Source organism: Gopherus flavomarginatus, chromosome 4 (assembly GCF_025201925.1).
Source record: "Gopherus flavomarginatus isolate rGopFla2 chromosome 4, rGopFla2.mat.asm, whole genome shotgun sequence".
Taxonomy (NCBI): Eukaryota; Metazoa; Chordata; order Testudines; family Testudinidae; genus Gopherus; species Gopherus flavomarginatus.
The window spans coordinates 174969003-174987273 of record NC_066620.1 but is presented as its reverse complement, the minus strand read 5'-3'; the positions used below and the strand labels follow the sequence as shown (position 1 = coordinate 174987273).

At 44.7% G+C, this 18271-nt stretch overlaps 1 protein-coding gene across 3 annotated transcripts in view; it reads right to left on the bottom strand.

Annotated features, from left to right (window-relative positions):
• The window catches only part of CSMD1 (CUB and Sushi multiple domains 1), a 1994958-nt gene that overhangs the window by 803042 nt on the left and 1173645 nt on the right, over positions 1 to 18271 (bottom strand). The window lies entirely within an intron of this gene.

Sequence of the window (18271 nt, the reverse complement as noted above, 5' to 3'; positions counted from 1 at the left end):
ATGACCCTCATCTTTAAATAATTAATTCAAAATAACAAAAAACAAAAACCCGCAATGTATTTATATATTTTCTCACCATATTAACAAGTAAAACAGTAAAACTATGCTCAATTCTACTTTTCTGCTAATAGCCAATATATGGAGCTATCAAATAGTATATTAGTCACACTATGTACATAATTGTATGAACATATGAAGAGACAGAAAACTAAGAACAGTATACTGGCACTTGCTTGTCATTTAACAAAAGGGTGAATTAATTTTGTTTCTCTCCTAGACTTCTTTGCTGCTCTTGCTTCCATAGGCACCGACTCCGTGGATGTTCCAAAAAAATTAGTGAGTGCTTAGCACTCACCTGCAGCCAAGCTGCTCCCCTTGCCCTAGTGCCTCCTGCCCTCCAACTGATCAACTCCTCCCCCTCCCTCCCAGCACCTCCAGTACGCTGCAGAACAGCTGTTTAGCGACTTGCAGGAGGCACTGGAAGGGAAGGGAAGAGCGTGAATGGAGTACACTTGGGGGAAGGGGGTGTGAAGAGGTGAGGCAAGGGTGAGAAGAGGTGGAGTGGGCCTTGGAGGAAGGGATGGAGTGGGAGCGGGGCTAGGGATGGAGCAGGGGTGGGAAGAGGTGGAGCCTTAGGAAGGGGTTGAGTGGGGGTGAGGCCAGGGGCGGACCAGGGGCAAAGAGACTAGGCAGGGGCAGGTGCTTGGAGGAAGGGATGGAGTTGGAGCGGGCCTGAGGCGAGAGTGGGGGGGTCAAGCACCCCCTGGGTAGAGAGGAAGCAAGCGCCTATCCTTGCTTCATCAAAATGTTGTTTGTAGTATTCTTGTTGTATTGGTCCAAGGATATTAGAGAGACAAGGTGGGTGAGGTAATATCTTCTATCGTTAACCCACACGTGACATGGTGTTTTTATCTTCTCATTTTTCATTAAAAAGCATAGTGATTGTCTCGTTTTACCCACCTAGTGGTTGTTATTGGAGGCATTCAGTGCACTGGATGAGGTACATCGTATGTTGTGATAGGTATGTATAGGACCTACGGATCTTGAGAGATGTGTTGTGGGGAGGTGTTGATCATCATAGCAGTGGAGATATGTCTATAGATTTTGCATTCATTGTTATGGCAGGGTCTGGAGCTGCTTTGAGTTTGTGTGTCTACATCACTAGAAGGTGACTTCTTTTCACAAAGAGATCACTCCATATTTGACCTCTCAGTTCTCATCTTCAAAGAAATCCTGAACACCTTTAAAAGACAAGCCTGGGAGCTTAAGTTCATAACTTTCTTAGACACTAAAAATCATGCACTTAAGAAAGACACTGAATTTATGGCTTATTACAATAATTTGTAACTCACTAACCCCCTTTTCATCCTGTGTTGGAAAAGGTGCTAACTGGCCACATCACTTTGAATGGTCTCCTACAGTTTGTGTATACTTACTTATGATACAAAAGCTGTTGCACTTTGTATTTACCTGTGACACTTTGAGTACATTTCCCAGACCTGAAGAAGAGCTCTGTGTTAGCTTGAAAGCTTGTCTTTTTCATCAGTAGAAGCTGAACCAATAAAAGATATCACCTTATCCACCTTGTCTTTCCATGAAAATGTGGCAGCCTTCTCTGAAGTGTTGACATTCTTTAGGCAGGCACCACAGGAAGTGTATTTTGTGCTATATACTCTGTGCCATGCTAGATAGAAGGACATGCTTAAAACTGAGGAAATTGTGTGTGAAATGTTATAAAGGGAAAGTTAAATATCATTTTACCATATGAGCTGAAATTATTTTGATGCTGGGCTTAATTTGAGGTGATTTTTATAATAATGAGAGTATATTGTACCAAAGCTCTATCCATCTAGAGACACTAATGCTGCTAGATAATTTTCTCACAGTAAACAAAAAGATTCCTGTAAAAAACAATGTTGTCATTTACACATATGCTGATGAGAAAGTGGAGAAAATAAATGAGCTGGCTTTGGGGAAAGGCAGTTCAGAAGGGTTCTGGAAATATATGACATTATTTAATTCTTAAAATTAAAGCACTTATATGCTATGTGTTTTGGTTTTCTTCAAACCATGACACAACCATAGTCTTTTACAATATATACTGTTAAGTATTTCAAAGGCAAAGTGATAGACAACAGAAACAATTATGATAATGCTGGAAGCCACTGTTTGAGCTGTCTAATCTAAACTTCCCTGTGACAAGGAAGCAGGACTCTATGCTGCACTTTCCATAAATCATTTAATACTCACTTGCATGTCTCTGAGTTTGCAAAAGCCACATTGCTGGGCAAACTGTTCTACTGTCTGATTGTTCTTCCCATTAGAAAGATTTTCCTCATTGTCTAGTTTAATTTTTGCATTTAACAGTAAAACGAAGACCAATGGGTTTAAATTAAAATAAACAACACTTTTCTACCAATAACTTATCATGTTTTAAGTATTTCTCATATCTAAGCTTTCTCATATCTCCTCTTAAACATTTATTTAGTGTAAATTAATTGAATTCATTTCCCTTTCTCCATACTTCACAATCTCCAGTCCTTGTAAGAATTCAGTTCTGTCTTTGAACATTTTCCAACATCTATATTACAGTAGAGTCTACCAGAATTTAGTACAGTAATCCAAATGCAATCTGAACAACATAGTGTAAAGCAACTCTTCCTTTTACTACACATAAACTAAAACTAAACCCTACCAAAAGGAAAATAGTCACCTGACAGCACTTATATGTGCCTTACAAGCTAATGTAGACAGGAATCTCCAAATTCACCTACAGAGAGAAAAGGATCAGAGTGTAAAGAGGTTTTGGGGCCAGAAACCAGTTAAAGTATATAGTGAAAATAAAGGAAATTTCAAATTCTCACAGCAGGTAGGTTCAGTGTTAGTCATTTACAGGGGTTTAGATTGAAAAGGAGTACAAGTAAAAGTAAGTGTACAACCCCAACAGGAAGAAAGTAAGAAAGGAATTGTCATCCTTGCATTTCCGGGACTCCACTATCAAGGTCTCTTTAAGTAATGTAGCAGTATTTTACCCACAGACAAAAGCAGTATGAGATACACCTTTTTTCTTTCCTTAAAGCATTCCTCTCTTACAAACTTTCATCAAAATATGACTCAGAAATGCTTATTATTTACCTCAGACAATTGATTGCACTAACCAACCCATATAACCTTTCTCATCCTGAAAAAATATACATACATTATTTTGTTTCTAGAAAGTATTTTCTGAAGCATTGTTCTTCACAAGACCATCAAACTGCAACTTATATTCAGTTTGTTTTCTGTCATTACCTCCAGATCACTCCTTACAATAGCTTTCTAAATAGTATTTCCCTATCTTTTATCTGGGATGTGAATTATCATTACAGAGGTATTTCATCCTTTATTTTAAACCTTGTCTCGCTTAGAATTGACTCATATCCCAAAAGATTTGGGAGTGCAATATATTAATCTGCTCCTCTCGATATGTGGCATCGTCCCAGGCACCTCATCACAGCGTCAGGGTATCCCTGAAAGTGGTCCCTTGCCTTAGTTTCCTGTGTTGATATATCAATAAACTCAGAAAGACCTCTGTCTGTTCAATAATTTACCTCTTGGGGTTTGGTTTTACTGGCTGTATTATGTACAACAAAATCTTCCTCCTCTCCCACACAGCCTTAAGCTGAGCACAACCTCTTTTCCTTGGGGAACTGCCTCAAAACTCCCCTAGTCCCAAGTTCTTCCCTGCAGGAATTACTCTCACTCTCTGCCACAGCTTCTTATTCCTGTTTCCTACTCTTCTCTGTCTCCCTATGGACACCAGCTACTCACTACAGGGCCCCATTGAAAGCTGTTAATGAGGCCCATGTAAGAGCCCAGTCCCCAGCCCCCACATTTGAGCAGAAACAGAAATGGTTTGAAGCAACTTATATCTTCTGTCAGCTAACAGGTTAGCTTAGAAAGACAACCCTCCTTTATTTTTTCCTTACCCCAGAGGTTTCTTTCATTTTTTTGTTTACATACATAGCCACACACATTATATATAAATCATTGATTTCTACTTTTAAAAGGAAAGGCCAGGAACAGTCCGGAATAATCAGTGGTATGGAATCAACTGGATCTGATACCAAAGTTTCTCCCAACCAGTCATCAAAATTAGGAGTTATAATGGAAGATTTGATCGGATTAACAGAAAGTCCAACTGGAACATACTCAAGCTCTGGTACTTGTTGAAACTACAACTGATCCATATGTCATTTCCATAAAATATCTTTGGATTGTTTTATCATGAATAAAAGAGGTCCTGGGCATTTAACAGTTGTCCGGGTACCTATTTCCTCCAAGACTGTAGTCGCGACTCCAAACTAAGTCACCTACTTGAAAAGAATGATGATGAGTTTCATATCCTCAGTCAAGTTATGTATCTTGGGATTTGGCTATATGTGAGGCAATATCAGGACATAGCAGGTCCCAAGAGGTATGCAAAGATCACTTCAAGAAGAGAGTTGCAGGTAACTCCTGGGGTAGTAGCATGTGCTGTGTTTCTGTAGACAAGCAAGAAATTGTCCAGTTTCTAAAGATGACTCAGAATAGACTTGTTAGCTTTAAAGGCATGATTATGTGTTTAGCAGAATGCTTTGTACAATCCATTTGTATCAGGATGGTGTGGAGCAGAACATATGTGCTGAATCCCAGTTGAAGCCAAGAACTTCTGAAATTCTTCAGAACAGAATTGAAGTGCATTGTCACTCACCAACTGTAACATTAAACCAACTTGGCTAAACAAGGTATGAAGATGTCCAATGGTCATTGTAGCTGTAGTAAAAGTTGTTCTGAAAACTTCTGGCCATTCTGAATGGGCATCAACTATGATCAAAAACATATAACCTTCTTATGGTCCAGCAAAGTCCACATGAATATATGTACAAGGAGTCTGAGGCCATGATCAAGGGTGCAGACATGCTGAATTTGCTGACATATAGCACTTCACCTTTCTCTCAGTATTTTTTCAATACCTGATCACCAGATATGGTACCAGGCTACAGTTTTCATCTCTACAGTGCCAAAATGACTATCATAGACAGCTTCCAAAATCTGAGATGGAAGTGATTTCAGAATGATCACACACATTCTTCATAAGATGCAACCATGATTCACAGATAATTTACACTGACGTGACACAAATTGTGACGTGATTCTTATGATCTAGCACTATCGACTGTAGTACATTACCTTCACAAGATAAAGCACATCATCATTAGATGTTTCCTTGTTGATGTCTGTGCTAGTGATGGATAAGGTCTCCATCAAACTGAGAACACTTTGTCCAAAGTTTCTTTGGGATGATGGGAGCTTGAGCAGGGCCGACATTACAGCCCATCAGCACTGAAGTGCTGAGTCCCTGTATTAAATTGAATAGTATAGGAATCACTTGAAAGTAGCAATGGTCATCATTGAATAAGAACAGCAGCTAAAGGGCGAATTCTATATTTCTGTCCAATAGTTGAAATTAATGGGCAATGATCCACCAGCAAGGTAAAATGTCTACTGTACAGATATGTGTGGAATTTCTGAATTCCAAATATAATGCTGAAAGCTTCTTGCTCTATTTTTTGTATGGGTAGTGAGCATTCAGGAAATATGTGGAGAAGGTCAGAGAAGAGCAACACAAATGATTAAAGATCTAGAAAACATGACCTATGAGGGAAGATTGAAAAAAATGGGTTTGTTTAGTCTGGAAAAGAGAAGACTGAGAGGGGACATGATCACAGTTTTCAAGCACATAAAAGGTTGTTACAAGGAGGATGAAGAAGAATTGTTCTTCTTAACCTCTGAGGACAGAACAAGAAGCAATGGGCTTAAATTGTAGTAAAGGAGGTTTAGGTTGGACACTAGGAAACATTTCCTGTCAGGGTGGTTAAGCACTGGAATAAATTGCGTAGGGAGGTTGCATAATCTCCATTATTGGAGATTTTAAAGAGCAGGTTAGACTTATCAGGAATGGTCTAGATAATACTTAGTCCTGCCATGATTGCAAGGGACTGGACTAGATAACCTCTCAAGGTCCTTTCCGATTCTATGATTCATGATGCAAAGTCAATTGGTTTCTCCATGTTGTGAGGAAAAATGTGGGAAAGAACTGCACCACTCCATAAGGTGAAGCATCACAAAACAATTGCAATGGTAGCAAAGCATCGAAGTGTGCAACAACTTTGGCTGATGTCAACAGTTTCTTTGCTTCCTTAAATGCATAATCACACTCTTTAGTCTATTTCCATATTTTCTTTGCTTGTATCAGTTCGCGTAAAGGTGCATCTGCTATTGACAATGAAGTTACCTTCCCCTTCTTCACCAGGCCAGCATCCTTAAAGGTTTTTAATATCCACTTTGTTTCTAGGTTCAGATCTGGAAAGGTAAAATTGTGACATTGACAATAATGATACTTTTATATGAACTGTTACAAGCAAAGAAAATAATGGCACACAAAGAATCCTTCAGCCTAAACTTACTTTACAAGGAGATGCTGCAAACCTCAAGTTACAGTTTGAGATAAAATATTGTTGCTAGAGGGCTTTCCCTTCAGCCCCTCCCCTGGTTCTTGTGACGCAGACAGAAAGCAGAAGACCAGAAGTGCCAAGTGTAGGCAATGCAATGTTTATTGGGGTTCGTTCCAAGCAAGCATATCCATAGTTTTACACATTGGCAGAGTCTGTTTTTCAGTGTTTCATTCCTAGCTCTGATGCTACAGAGCATTTACGCATGTACCCTTTCCTAGCTCTGACGCTGCAGAGCCTTGCCTGCGTCACCATTCCCATTCCCTCCTTCTTAGCAGGCCTATATACAGGGTCGCTCAGAGGATTTGGTGGGCCTGGGGTTTTTGGCAGCTTGGGGCCCCCGCTGCCGAAGACCCACCCCGGGACCTACCACCAAAGTGCTGGAAGGACCCACCGCCATCAAATTACCGACGACGACTCGGAGCGGAAGAAGCTCTGGAGGCCTGGGCCCTGCGAGAGTTTTCCGGAGCCCCCAGAGTGAGTGAAGGACCTTGCTCCAGGGGCCCTGAAAAACTCTCATGGGGTCTCCTGCGAGGCCCGGGGAAAATTGCCCCACTTGCCCCCCGCTCTGGGCGGCCCTGCCCAAATATACTTGCCATGCACGCCCCTAGTCACACCCCTTACAAATTATGGTCATATTCTGTTTTGAGAGGTCGTGAGTCTGGGGTCTTCATCCTGCCTGTTTTATATCCCATGGGAGGGGAAAGAGTGAGGTTGTATTCTGGCCAAGGCCGGGCTTTTTTGGTTTTTAGTGTTTCTTATGCCTCACCCCCACCCCACCCCTCCTAACTGGTTGCTTGACCTTGGCTTGAGAAAGGACTCAGGCAGCCTTTCAGTGTATGCTCATATACTACACTCCCACCATACCCTGTAACACGTTTAACTGTTCTTATCCATTCCCATTATACTGACAAACCCATCTGGCCAGGCAGAAACAACACACTGCAAAGCAAATGTCTTTGTCCTTTGTTCACACACATTAATATAACAGTATCAAAAAGTCAAACCCAAAATTCTATCTCAGGATGACAAACGGACCTATATACTAACACTTGTGTGTAAGCATCATGCCAAACATTAGCTTTTAATTGATTTTAATTGAATGATGATGTATTCTCAAGATGTAGGGTTAATTAGCAGTTTCTCTCGTTAAATCTAAAATATTTGCTGGACAATGTAAATCATGGAAAGGAGACAAACTCATTAAGATAAAGCAAAGAGATGGTGTGGTGTTTAATTAAACTATAAGATTCTTAATTTTAATTTATCTGGCTGTCTCAAAGCACTCTAAAAGTAAGTTTGTGTTTTAAAAGATGGGTTAAGATGTTAAGATACTGTCTGAGTACCTGTTTTAACCAACTATTCCAGTTACATGGGGCAATTAAAATTACTTAGCTAAAATAAACTAAACAAAGCACCAGAAAATCCAGTACAGCAGGGGTGGCCAATGTGAGGCTCCGGAGCCCCATGTGGCTCTTCAGAGGTTAATATGCCACTCTTTGCATAGGTGCTGACTCTGGGGCTGGAGCTACAGATGCTAACTTTCCAATGTGCTGGGGGGTGCTCACTGCTCAACCCCCTGCTCTGCCCCAGGCCCTGCCCCACTCCACCTCTTCCCCCAAGGCCCCTGTCTCTTCCTCCTAGCCTGTCATGCCTCGCTTCTCCCACACAGAGCCTCCTGCACATGCAAAACAGCTGATTGTGGCAGGCTGGAGGCGCTGACTGATGGGGCTGCCAGAGGGCAGGAGGCACTGTGGGCTGGGGGGCAGGAGCTGATGGAGGCTGCTGGCATATTACTGTGGCTCTTTGGCAATGTACATTGGTAATTTCTGGCTCCTTCTCAGGCTGAGGTTTACCACCCTTGCAATACAGGGAATAATTCTGTATTAACATGTGGTTGAACCAAAAAACAAAGTCATTTTCTATCTCCAATTTATATCAATCACTTATTCTCTAAAAACAAGTACTTTTGCAGTACTCTAGCAATAATTAAAAAAGACTATGATCTTACATTCAGGAATTTTTATTATAGAAGTAAGATGCATCCAGATTCAGTTTTTGAATATGGAAAGACAAACCCGCAAATGAAGAAAACTCACAAAATACCAAAACTCCATACACAACTCTGTCAACACACATGAAAATAAAGCAGAAAAAGTTGAGAGTGCAATAAATTAATCTGCTCTGTCAATAAGTGTGGTCCTTCCAGCCACCTCACTGCAGCCACAGGGCTGCTCTGAATATAGCCCCACACCTTAGTTTCCTGTGGTGTTATGTCAATAAACTCAGAAAGATCTCCGTCTGTTCAATAATACCTCTCCTGAGGATCTAGTTTTACTGGCTGTATTACCGTAGAACCTCAGAGTTACGAAAACCTTGGAATGGAGGTTGTTTGTAACTGTGAAACATTTGTAACTCTGAACAAAACATTATGATTGTTCTTGCAAAAGTTTACAACAGAAAATTGACATAATACATCTTTGAAACTGTACTATGCAGAAGAAAAAAAGCTATTTTTAACCATCTTAATTTAAATAAAACAAGCACATAAACAGTGTCCTTACCTTGTCAAATCTTTTTCTTAAACTTTACCGTTTTTTAGTAGCTTATATTTAACACAGTACCATACTGTATTTTCTCTACTTTTGTTTTTTGAAGTGAGGTGGCAGTGTCTCTGCTGCTACGTGATTGCATACTTCTGCTTCCAAATTAGATGTGTGGTTGACTGGTCAGTTCATAAGTCTTCTCCTCTCCCCACCACAGCCTTAAGCTGAGAACAATCCCTTCTCCTTGGGATACTGCCACTCATAAATTGTCTTACTTTACTATCCTAAACCAAACCAGATTCACAAACCTTTCAACACACTTCCCTTCACCTTCTATAAACAGGGCCGGCTCCAGGAACCAGTTGAGCAAGCTGGTGCTTGGGGCGGCACTCCGCCCAACCCCCTCCCCTTTTTTTTTTTTTTTTTTGCGCTTCGCCGCGTCCGCCGCCCCTGCAGGATTTTTTCTTTTGGTTTGTTGCTTCTGCCTCCTTGTAGGGGGCGGCGGCGCAGAGGAGGAGAGCTGCTGGGAGCGGTGCCAGTTCTGCAGCAAGCCCGGCACGGCAGCCTGCGTCCCTCCCTGCCTGCCTCCCCGGAGCGGCACAGAGCCCTCCCAGCAGGCGCGCAGGAGGGGCCACATGGCGAGCACCTCACTTAAGGAAGCCCTGGCTGCCCCCTTCTCTCCCCCCACCACCCCCGCTAGCTGCGGTGTGCACTCCGCTGCCCAGGGTCTGCAGGGCTGGGAGTCCCCCTGCACTCGCACGCCCGTTGCCCCACAAGCATTTTTTTTCTTTTTGGTTTTTTTTTTCTCTCTCCCCTTTGCCCCTCCCCCCTTTGTTGCTTCGACTGGCTGGCAGGTTTCCTAGAATTCCTGCCCCCTCCTTTGCTGCTCCAGCCGGCAGGTAGGTTGGTTTCCCACCCCCTCCCCACCTTTGCTGCTCCAGCCAGGCGGCAGGTTGGTTTCCTGCCCTCCTCTTTGTTGGTCCAGCCGGCCAGCAGGTAGGTTCCTGCCTCTCCCCCTTTGCTGCTCCAGCTGGGCGGCAGGTTAGTTCCCCGCCCCAGCCCCCTTTGCTGCTCCAGCCGGTGTCAGATCGGTTGGTTTTTCGGCCCTCCTCCCTTTGCTGTGCCGGCACCGCGCAGGTGTTTTTTTTTTTTTTGCTTGGGGTGGCAAAAAAGCTAGAGCTGGCCCTGTCTATAAACTATTTGTATTATCCATAATGTTTAGACAGGATCCATCTATTAACTATGGGAATAATAAATATCTGTTTCATCTTGCTTAGGAAACAGCATCCGCACAGTAAGCAGGTCTCTTTCTTAAAAAATATGTAATGTCTCCACTAGAGACACACTCTTGAATTTCCTGCTTTGTTTTTAACATTTCTATTGCAGAATTAATTACTTATTAGTAACTTTGAATTATGATACAAAATAACTCGAGATAGTTAAGTACAACACTGATTGCAAAGAGTTAAAAAGGGATCTCACAAAATTGGGTAACTGGGTAACAAAATGGCAGATGAAATTCAGTGTTGATCAATCCAACTAATACACTCTGGAAAGCATAATCCCAACTATACATACAAAATGATGAGGTCTACATTAGCTCTTACCACTCAGTAAAGACATATGGGAGTCATCATGGATAGTTTGCCAAAAACATCTGCTCAATGTGCAGCGGCAGTCAAAAAAGCTAACAGAATGTTAAGAACCATTAGGAAAGAGACAGATAGTAAAACAGGAAATATCATAATGCCACTATATATATCCATGGTACACCCATGCCTTGAATACTGTGTGTATTTCTGGTTGCCCCATATAGAACTAGAAAAGGGACAGAAAAAGTCATAAAAATGATTAGTGGTATGGAAAAGCTTCACTATGAGTTGAGATTAAAAAGACTGGCACTGTTCAGCTTTGAAAAAAGATGACTAAGGGGAAAGATGATAAACAGGAAAATCATGAATGAGAAAGCAAATAGGGAAGTGTTATTTACCCTTTCAGATAACACAAGAACTATGGGTCACTGTGACAGGGCTGCTGACTCAGCCCTCTGTCACACTAGCTCCCATTAAAGGAAGTAAATTGGAGCTGCCTAGAGAAAACCTGCACCTAATTGGTGAATGGGAGACAGCTGCCTGCCCAATTAGCCTAAGGCTATATCAAAGGCTGGAAGGAAGGAAGCCAGGGAGGGAGAGTGAGAGAGTGGAAGCAGAGAGATAGCTCTTCCCTCCAGGGTGCAGACCTAGAACCCAAATTGTGTATGGTGAAAAGGTGGTGGGAGCAAAACCTGTAACTCAGGGGATGTCTACACTACGAAATTAGGTCGATTTAATAGAAGTCAATTTTTTTAGAAATCGATTTGATACAGTGGATTGTGTGTGTCCCCACTAAGCGTATTAAGTCGGCTGTGTGCGTCCGCTGTACCAAGGCTAGCGTTGACATTTGGAGTGTTGCACTGTGGTAGCTATCCCACAGTTCCCTCAGTCTCCACCACCCATTGGAATTCTGGGTTGAGCTCAAGATGCCTGATGGGGCAAAAACATTGTCATGGGTGGTTCTGGATATATGTCATCAGCCCCCACCCCGTGAAAGCAATGGCAAAAAATTGTTTCTGGCCTTTTTTCCTGGGTTACCCATGCAGACACGGCAAGCATGGAGCCCGCTCAGCTCACTGTTACCGTCCGTCTTCTGGGTGCTGCTGGCAGACACTGTACTGCAGAGTGCCTGGACAAAAGTGGGAATGACTCCAGGTCAGTCTCTTCTTTAAGTTTCATCTAATGGAGATTCAGTCCTTTCCGGAATATCATGCCAGCTGGAGACTTCTGCCTCAGGCTGCTCTCCCAGTCAGCATCATGCGGTCGCACCTACCTCAGCCTACCCCTTACTCCCATGGCTCATGAAGTCTGGACAGTAGTAAGGAGCAGTTCAACTATAGGCTGAGCAAGTGCAGAGTAGCAGTAGAATGTGCCTTTGGAAGTTTAAAAGCTCGCTGGCACAGTTTACTGACTCGGTTAGACCTCAGCGAAACCAATATTCCCATCATTACTACTGCTTGCTGTGTGCTCCACAATATCTGAGAGAGTAAGGGGGAGACAATTATGGTGGGGAGGGAGGTTGAGACAAATCACCTGGCTGCTGATTCCGCACAGCCAGACACCAGGGTGGTTAGAAGAGCACAACAGGGTGCGCTGTGCATCCAAGAAGCTTTGAAAACCAGTTTCATTACTGGCCAGGGTACGGTGTGAAAGTTCGATTTGTTTCTCCTTGATGAAAACCTGCCCCCTTGGTTCACTCTACTTCCCGGTAAGCCAAGCGCCCTCCCCTCCTCCCTTTGATTTCCACTTGCAGAGGCAATAAAGACGTTGTTTCAAAGTCATGCATTCTTTATTAATTCATCACACAAATGGGAGGAGAACTGCCAAGGTAGTCTGGGAGGGGTGGGGGAGGAGGGAAGCACAGGGGTGGGGTTTTTAGGGGCACCCTCTAGAATGGCATGCAGCTCATCATAGAAACAGCATGTCTGGGGCTCTGACCCAGAGTGGCCATTTGCCTCTCTGGTTCTTTGGTAGGCTTCATGCGGCACAGCTGCGGGCCCCTGTTATAACCTCTGTCCTTCATGCCCTTGTAGATTTTTTCAAGTATTCCAGCATTTTATCTTTTGGAATGGAGTTCAGATAGCATGGATTTGTCTCCCCATGCAGCAATCAGATGCAGTATCTCCCGTACGGTCCATGCTGGAGCTCTTTTGCGATTCTGGGACTCCATGGTCACGTAAGCTGATCAGATCTGCATGGTCACCTGTGCTGATCAGCTCGCTACGCTGGCCACCAGGAAATGAAATTCAAAAGTTCACAGAGCTTTTCCTGTCTACCTGGCCAGTGCACCTGAGTTGGGGGTGCTGTCCAGAGCAGTCACAATGGAGCACTCTGGGATAGCTCCCAGAGGCCAATACCATCGAATTGTTTTCACGCTACCCCAAATTTGACCCATCAGGGTCGATTTCAGTGCTAATTCCCTCATCGGGGAGGAGTACAGAAATCGATTTTAAGAGCCCTTTAAGTCGGCAAATATGGCTTTGTCCTGTGGATGGGTGCAGAGTTAAATTGATCTAATGCTGCTAAATTTGACCTAAACTCATAGTGTAGACCAGGGCTCAATGACACCAGTGATTACTGAACCCCAGGGTCTCCAAATGGCTTTGTCAGCACAGCAGGGGAAGACAGAGGACTCGGCAATGCCCCTGCTACAGTCACCTAATGAAATTAATAAGCAGCAGTTTTAAAACAAAAGTGTGTTTGTCACACAACACAGAGTCAACCTGTGGAACTCATTGCCTAGGGATGCTGTGAGGGCCAAAAGAATAACTGATTCAAAAAAGAATTAGATAAGATTATGGAGGATAGGTCCATCAATAGCAATTAGCCAAGATGGTCAGGGATGCAACCCCATGCGAATGTCTGACTGCCAGAATCTGGGACGGGATGGCGGGGGATGGATCAGTTGATAATTGCCATATTCTGTTCACTCCCTCTGAAGCACTGTCCACTGTCAGAAGACAGGATACAGGGCTAGATGAACCATTAGCAGATCCAGTATGGCCATTTGTATGTTCTTTTGTTACGTTGCTATAATGTGAGCACACACTGATAAAGGCTTACTCTGCCTCCTCTGTGTGACAGAGTGGTGTCACATCCCTGAATTCATATAAAGGGAAACAATTATTCATAATTCACTTTCTCTCTTTTTTTGTTTCTCAGGACTATGGGCCAGATTCAAGACTATTCTCTGGCTACTTTGTGCTGCTCCAGTGATGCAAAGAAGCTGTAAACCCCAGTTTAACCAGCCTGTTAAATTAGGTTTATAGCTGCTTTGAATCACTCAAGAAGCACAAAGCACTCAAAGGATAGCTGGGATTGTGGCCTTATAACTGTAGTTTTGAGATAACATTTCTTGGCATTCAGTGTCCTAACCCATGAAGAAAACACCCTTTCATGCCCACAAAATGTACAGCCAGCACCTACAATCTCTCAAGATTTTGACTTTTGGAAATAAAGGGCAAGATTCTATTTTCCTTCTTGATGCTGAGCATACCAAGCAGACTCATAATAGGTCACTGAGTAATGGGCCACTCAATTTGAGTATGGTTAGTAGGATTAGACAAAAATGACTTGAAACTGTAACAGAAACAGATATTGTTCCAATAAAAGATATTACCTCACCTCCTTGCCTCTTAAAACTAACACCATTTTAATTTAATCTTTTACCTTTGAGAAATCTTTCACAAATAAATATATTAAATAGCTCAGATTCACTCTGTGAAGGTGGATCCTTGTTTCTGCCTACAGCCCCACTTATGTCAATGGGGCCCCAATATTCAATAGTTGCAGGAGCGGGGTCCTGTTTTATAGATTTTCAGTATCAGGCAAAGAAGCAAAATAGTTCCCTCACAGGTTGTAATATGCAACTCCATAGAAGCCAAATATATGTATTTAAGAACAGAATTTTGCCTGTGGGTTCTAATTTGGGGCATGTGAATATCCAATCATACTAGATGCACTAAGCTCGTGTAGTGGTTTTCATATATCAAAACTAAACTTCAAATGGGAATTATTTGCTAATACATTTCCTCTGTATATTCCATTGGTTGAGACACTGCTAGAATACTGCATCCAGTTCTGAGGAGCACATTTCAAAAAGGATGATGAAGAATAGGAGAAGGCTCAGAGAAAAGCCAGAAGAATTATTTAAAGGCTGGAAAACATACATTACAGTGTAAAACTTAAGCAGCTTAATCTATTTACCACAGATTATTGCACAGAAGTTATAAGAGCTGACTTGATCATGGTCAGACTAGGTGATTTCAATGGTACTGTCTGGCCTTAAAATCTATTAAGTAGTCTGTACCATTACTGACTGCAGAAAATAGCCCTAACACTATTCTTTCTTCCCTGGTGAATCCAGAGCAACTTTTGTTTGAACTTCAAGGGATTTATTTTGTAGTTTAAGCGGTATAAATGAAAGCAGAATTCTTGTGTTTAGTTAAAATGAGTCTAATGCAGGCCTGCACAACTCGTAAAGCAGCGAGGGCCACATTACTCCAAAGAAAACAGCTGAGGGCCGAAATCCCCCTGCCCCGTGGAAACACCCTCCCCCAGCACCTTCCAGCCCTGCGAAAACACCCCGCTTCAGCACCGCCCAGCCCTGCAGAAACAAACCCTCCTTCCGCAGCGCCGCCCCATCAAAACAGCTGTGGGCCAAAAAGGAAGGTTGGGGGTGGGGAGATAATACTTGATTTTAAATCGACCAGAGGTTCCCAGCTGAAGAGGTCGCTGGGAGCCCCCAGGGGCAAATTAAAGGGCCCGGGGCTCCGGTGGCTGGGGCAACCCGGAGCTTTCCGGGGCTGGGACAGGGATTTAAAGGGCCCAGAGCTCCTGCCGCTGAGGGGAGCCCAAGCCCTTTAAATCCCAGCCCCAGCCCATCCGCTGGAGCCGCGGCCAGGATTCAAAGGGCTCTGGGCTGCCCGCAGCAGCGGGGAGCCCTGAGCCCTTTAAATCCCAGCCATGGCCGGGAATCTCTGTGGGGAGCCCAGAGCCCTTTTTATCCCAGCCACCAGGGCCGGCTTTAGGCCAATTCAACCAATTCCCCTGAATCGGTCCCCACCCCTAAGAGGGTCCCGCACCCAAGCCCCAATATGGTGTACTGGCAAGAGCCGGTGCGCTTTACCGGGGTGGCCCGGCTTCCCCGGGGGCAATTTAAAGGGCCTGGGGATCCCAATAGGGACTGGAGCTCCAGGCCCTTTAAATTGTCACCAGAGCCCCACTGCTGGAGCCCTGGGGTAGGGCTTCAGGGCTCTGGGGGCTATTTTAAAAGTCCAGGGCTCCCATTGCTTCTACCGCACTGGCCCTTTAAATAGCCACCAAAGCCACACCGCTTCCTCAGGGCTCCCGCGGCTATTTCAAGGGCCGGGACAGTGGAAGCAGGGGAGCCCCAGGCCCTTTAAATAGCCACAGAGCCTCAGGCTGCTGCTGCTGCTACCCTCGTGGGAGAGAGGAGGAGGGGGTACTCACCGTACAGGGTGGGTTGTACCCCCTGTATCTTCACCCCCTGCCCGCAGTCAGCCCCTGCTGCACCCCCTGCCCGCACCAGCCCCGCATCGCTTGCCCTGCCTGCCCCAGCTCCTGTCTGCAGCCAGCCCCATACCCCCTGCCCACAGCCAGTCCGTCTCCAGCCAGCCCTGCACCTGCAGCCAGCCCCACATCCCCTGCCCTGTCTCCAGCCAACCCCTGCCGCACCCCCCTGCCTGAAGCCAGCCAGTCCCACACTCCTCTGTCTCCAGCCCTGCCAACCCCTGCCACACACCCGAGGCCTTGCCTGAAGTCAGCCAGACCACCCCACACACCCGTCTCCAGCCAGCCCCGCAGCCCTTCCCCTGCCTGCAGCCAGACTCTACCTCCAGTCAGCCCCTGCCCTGCCTCCAGCCAGCCCCATGTCCACTAGTGCCCTGCAGTTCCCAGGGCAGTAACTCTGCACACCTGCTTCAATGAGGGGGGCAGAGAGCAGCTGGGACCCACACATGTGCACACCGTAGGGTGACCAGACAGCAAGTGTGAAAAATCGGGACAGGGGGTAGGGGGTAATAGGAGCCTAAATAAGAAAAAGACCCCAAAATCGGGACTGTGCCTATAAAATCGGGACATCTGGTCACCCTAGCATCCCCCCGGGAAGTGGCGGTGACCCACACATGTAAAATGGAGCTCATTTCTAGTTCAGGCCCACCTGTTTAAAAAAGAACTTTAGGTAGGGTTAACATTCATCCGTATTTTCCCAGACGTCAGGCCTTTTGGTTCTTAAATCGCCATCTCGGAGGAAAATACGGACATATGGTAACCCTATTGGTACAAAAAATACATACTGTGGTACATCCCTTAAATCAGAACATTTTAATAGGGAACCAGTTGCTAAGAAATGAAAGGCTTTTTTTTACATGTTTTTTCTTTTTTTTTAGTCATCCCTGCTGGGGCCCTGCCAAAAATGTTTGAATTGGGCCCCGCACTTCTTAAAGCCGGCCCTGCCGGCTGCGGCTGGAATTTAAAGGGCTCTGGGCTCCCTGCCGCTGCAGGCAGCGCAGAACCCTTTGATTCCCGGCCGCGGCTGAGATTTATAGGGCTCTGGGTTCCCTTTGGCTGCGGGCAGCCCAGAGCCCTTTGACTTTCGACTGTGGCTGGGATTTAAAGGGGTCTGGGCTCTCCGCGTCTGCAGGCAGCCCAGAGCCCTTTGACTCCCGGCCGTGGCCGGGAGTCAAAGGGCTCTGGGCTGCCTGCAGAATGGCATGTGCAGGGGATTTAGAATCCCCCCATGGGCCGCACAGTGAGGTTCAGCGGGCCGCATGCGGCCTGCAGGTCGTATGTTGTGCAGGCCTGGTCTAAAGGAAATACTTACATGCTCCTAACAATTGAATCTTTCTAGTATGACTTTTAAAAAGACACAAAATATTTACTAAATACAACTTTTTTTTCCTGGTTTTGTTGGGTTTTGAAAAGTGAGTGAGAAGGTCAGACAATGGTTTAACCTTCAGTTTGGAGCAATATGTTTTCAACACTTCCCATTTTACTTCCCTTAAATGTGTACTTACTCCTTTATTGGCCAGATAGGGTAATGGATATTTTCCATTTTTATTCAAGTACCAGGTAATTCATAGGAGCAGCATGTCTTCAAAATAGTAGCAGTGAAAAGTTGCTTATTCTTCCGGGAATTACTTGATATTTGAATAAAAATGGAAAATATCCTTTCTCTCACCCCGCATATGAACGCATGCACACATGCACAGTCATGTTATGGAAGCTCGTTACAATGTGAGTTTCCAACGCTAGTTACAAACAAGGTCTGAGATGCAGGAGTATTTTTATTCTGAACATTCTTGTTTCAAAAGGTTGTTCTAACCTGAAAATTTCTCTAACCACTGTTCAGGGCTGGCTCCAGGCACCAGCATTTCAAGCAGCTGCTTGGGATGGCAATCTGCAAGGGGCGGCAGTCCGTGTGTTTTTGCTGCCCTAAGCAGCGCACTGAATTGCTGTCGTGGACGGCGGGTGCAGTGTGTGTGTCATTAGGGCGGCACACGCATTTCAGCGGCGGCTGCAATTCAGCAGCAGCTTCTATGTTCAGCTGTCCACAGTGGTGCAGCTTCTGTCTTCCGAA